Source organism: Eimeria maxima, genomic scaffold, assembly GCF_000499605.1.
Source record: "Eimeria maxima Weybridge genomic scaffold, Emw_scaff110, whole genome shotgun sequence".
NCBI classification, from domain to species: domain Eukaryota; phylum Apicomplexa; class Conoidasida; order Eucoccidiorida; family Eimeriidae; genus Eimeria; species Eimeria maxima.
This window is the reverse complement of record NW_013563404.1, coordinates 44658-49191: the sequence shown is the minus strand read 5'-3', so window position 1 is coordinate 49191 and position 4534 is coordinate 44658.

The window sequence follows — 4534 nt, the reverse complement described above, 5'->3', positions numbered from 1 at the left end:
ACTGCAGCTGGAAACCTTCAGGATCCCCAATATGTGGAGGTTGTGCGTCCTGATGTCGCTGCACCTTGGCGAGGCGGCGATACTTCCTTAAGGAGGTCAGCAGTTCCGGATGGCATCATACCCATGGGAGCATACACTGGAGCTCTGTATCCTGTTGGCTCCCCTGTACAAGGCGAAAATCCACTACAAGACTTGCCCCCGATAAGGTCCCAACTTCGACAATCAGATCGAGAGCTCAAGATCGTCCTTTTTTTGGGAGCCACAGTGGCCTTATTTCTCTTGTTTTACTATTTGAAGCAAAGAAAAAAAGTAAGACTCACATTTCTAAGCTAAATGGCGTGCATCGCTGTGGACAAGAGTACGGGTGGGAGGCTACTTAGCAACCGGGGCCAGACGACGTCCCCAAATCAATGCACGTCTTCATCAGGAAAATGTATGAAAACCAGCATATATTGGAGTTTCACAAAGCAGTACAACCAGTGATCAATTTGACTGCAGGCTGTTCCTGTGTTGTTTTAGGGCCATTTAACTTGCTGACGTGCATGTGCTGCATCAACGTGCCATTTTTGGTGTGTCATTGCTTCTTCCGCTTCTCCTCCGCTGTTCACTTCTCTCGGGTATCTTAATAAGAAGGGGAGCGGGCTATTGGTGACTGCCTTGACGGAAGCCTTTAATGGATGTCTTGGGTTGCCATTTGTTTTTGTTGCGGCATTGCATCCTTCTCACGACAGTGGTAATAGCATGTTCTGTGTCACTGCCTGCTGCCACTGAGCTTTTACAGATAGAAACCCAAGAGTTGTTCTCTCAGCACATGTTGAAAGTTCTTATAGGGATACTAATCTTGGGTTGACGTGCCGCCGGCTATTCTTTTATTCAATTTGCATTGAATACCCACCAAAAGTGGTCGTCATAGAAGGATTAGATATGGGTTGCTTGGCATTGTTGCTTGGGTAAATTTCAGTGGATGCCTATTAAACCTATTCGTCGTAGGAGCACCAAAGATGATGCTTTGCAGACTCTACTTAATTTATACTGAGTGCCTATTACAGGTGGTCGGAAGGCAAGGTTCGTCTCTGCATACGGTACCGTTTGCCGGTCGGTTTGGCATAAGCAGTTTTCCGTTTGCTGTTTTACGGCTAACCAGACTCGCTGCAGTAGACATAGGGTGCGGGCAATGCTTCTTATCGCTGCTGAGCTTTTCGGGGTGAGTCTCTGACTTATCAGAAACTACAATGGTGCTCAGCTCCCGCGCGGTCACTAAGGGTTAGATGAACGCCGACGCTGAATAGCGACGGAAGATACATGCAACATGGAGCTAAATGCTCGTTCATACCAAGGTCTTAGGGTTCAGATGCCCTCACCGGCTTCCTGCATCCCGGAGGAAAAGTTGGAATTGAAGGGCGGTGGATTTGGGAGCTACTCTGAAGAAACAGGTGCTAGAATTTCCCGCTAGCGTTTGTTCCCGTTGTGCACCGTCATGCAGTTGCTTAATCTTCCGGCTGGTTCTTTGTGCATGTGCCTTTTCTGTGTTATGCGAAGACATGGAATACTGTTTTTCATGTGTAAGTGCAGTGAATGCACGCTGCCCACGGGGAGTTCAGTTATTACTCCTAGTGGAAGAGACTATATATTGCATTCTTGTTTGTTTGCACGAGGCTACTTAGTGATGCCACGATTTGTGAAAGCCTGTGAGCCCAGACGAAAGATGCGTTTTTCAGCCGGCAGAAGCAGTGGGTGTGCGTCGTTGTTGCCTCGGCTCGAACAACTGCGATAACGTGGAGGTGCATGCACCCTTTCGTTCTCATGTGCAGACACAAGTGGAGCCCAGGCTACATGCAACCGGCACTTCCTCTCACATTAACTCCACGATGCGTGCACGACCGCAACAGCTATGCGTCTATTGAATACGCTCCTTAACCGCGTTGTCTATATGTATAAAACGCCCGTCAAAATGTGGGAGAGTATGTTCCTCAGGAACAGGAAGTGAGTCTCAGTAGAGGCACATTGGTTTACAAGGTGAATACACCGGTACCGTCCTGTCTGGAGCAATGGACAACTCCAGGTACAAACCTCCTTCACGTTTAGATGCACAAAATAATCAGCACTGTTGATGCAGGGAATCTACTCGACGAGCGGTCAGCCGTATGCAGAGAGTATTGCGAGACTTTGTTGTGTTTGCTGCCGAGTCTGCGGCGTTACCGTCGCATTTCCCTTTGTTTATGCAAGCCAGGGAACTGACGGTTTTCCGCTTTCTCTTGGCGAAGTTCGTGCGTTCCACGACCATATCGGCTTTGAGTTGGCAGCGTGGACAACGTGAGAAACTACCAACAGGCACGCGTTTGTTCAGGTTTCAAGCTGCACAAGAGCAGCGATAATACTAGCATTCTTTTGCACCAGACGGCAGGCAGTTCCACGAGGAGAGCAAGGTGGCATTCTGAGGGAAGCGAACACGTTTGAGCTTATATTTGCAGCGGATCGTTCTGTCATTTGTCCGGTGCATACCGAATCAACTGAAGGGAGCAAAAAATACTGAGTTGCTGCCTGCTGGAATTTGCACGTTGTTCTGGAAAAGGCACAACCTCTTCCCAGAAGTGTCGCGTTTGTGCCTAGGCTCGCTGGTTAGAATACCAGCTTTCTTTCTTGCATGTGCTTGGTTTGGCGGAGGTCAACTTACCACGGGATATACTAAGACAGCCTAGGCATGCTGTGGTTGTCAATTGTGTGAACCCCATTGCTGGGAGTTATTAAGTACTTGCCCAAGTTAGCGGCGAGTAAGGTGTGAGTTGATAGGCAAGGCATTGGGCTGCTGTTGACAAGGGCACGTCAAGGCAGGTGGTTGCTTTGTCATTCGGTGCTTTGTATCCCGTGAACTTGGTTGTTTCTGCGCATGGGAAGACGCGACGCTCTGCAGATGAACTGGCCCTGCATAGATGCACATGAATTGCATGCGGAAGAATTTCGAAGGAGTGCCTGCCTGATCCGCTTCCAGCATTAATCTAAACGTGTACCGTACGGGCAGGGCGTAGCAGTCGGCCGAGCTCTGATATGTGGCAAGAAGAGGCGGGAATACCTCATGACGTACGTGGTATACCGCATGACGTACGTGGATATGATTAATCCATCCCTTTGGTTTAGAAAGAGATGGTGAGTTCATGTAGGAGTGTGAGTGCGTATTATGGAAGCGCCTCAATCTGCAGCAAGGCATGCTGACGGTGAAGTGCTCATTGGGTGGTTTAACCGTGAAACTGGGCACGGAGTGTGTTGGGTGTTTACTGCGCTTGGCTTAGTGCGAATAGGGCAACTGTCGCCTATGGAGTTGCTTGCAGTTGAAGGATGTGCGTTTAGAGTTAAGAGCAGGTGGCGGGTTGGCATGATTGTTTCCCTGGGACTTTCGTGTCAGAGGTGATGAAACCCTGAGGGGCGGCACATTCTGGACCTCTGCCTTGCAGCTCTACGTGGCACAAACAAATGATGGAAAGGGCCGAAAAAGCCAGCCATGTGAGAAAATTAAAGGGTAGCTTTTGGAGATGAAGCAATACAGCGTGCTGAGTGGAGCGGGACGGCGAATATAGGCAGATTGTAATGCTTCTACATACGGTGGCATCTACCATAATTTTCTTTCTACTCTTGTAAAGCCAGAAGGGGGATGTATCTGTTTCATGATGAAGCTTGTGCGTGCCGGGCTCGTATTGTTGCCCCTAGAGGGGCTTCATAGTGTTTCTGTCAGCTTTGCTGCCGTTTGCAAGCCTAAGATATTTTCGAAGCATAAGGGGATTCTTCTGAGACTCACTGGTTGAGGGCGGCACTCGATGTAGCATGGGAACAACCGGGAGGTGGTCTATGTTTTGCCATTTAGGATACGTTTACGTTTGCGTGAGTACGAAAACATTGGAACCCAGGTCTTCAGTAGAACCTGTCGGCTGCACCACGGTGAAGAAGCGCCACAGCATATTTAGGAATAGGCCAATAGTTGGAGCAGGTGTATCCTGGTATTACAGAATCCATTTCCTTTGCGTGGTTACTGTCTGTCTTCCCAGAGGATTGTTGTGAGGTGGGCACCACGGGTGCACGACTGCAACAGCTATGCGTCTATTGAATACGCTCCTTAACCGCGTTGTCTATATATGTAAAACGCCCGTCAAAATGTGGTAGCATATCTCTGCCAGAACAAGGAGGTGGGTCTCAGTAGAGGCACATTGGTTTACAAGGTGAATACACCGGTACCGTCCTGTCTGGAGCAATGGACAACTCCAGGTACAAACCTCCTTCACGTTTAGATGCACAAAATAATCAGCACTGTTGATGCAGGGAATCTACTCGACGAGCGGTCAGCCGTATGCAGAGAGTATTGCGAGACTTTGTTGTGTTTGCTGCCGAGTCTGCGGCGTTACCGTCGCATTTCCCTTTGTTTATGCAAGCCAGGAAACTGAGGGTTTTCCGCTTTCTCTTGGCGAAGCTCGTGCGTTCCACGACCATATCGGCTTTGAGTTGGCAGCGTGGACAACGTGAGAAACTACCAACAGGCACGCGAAAC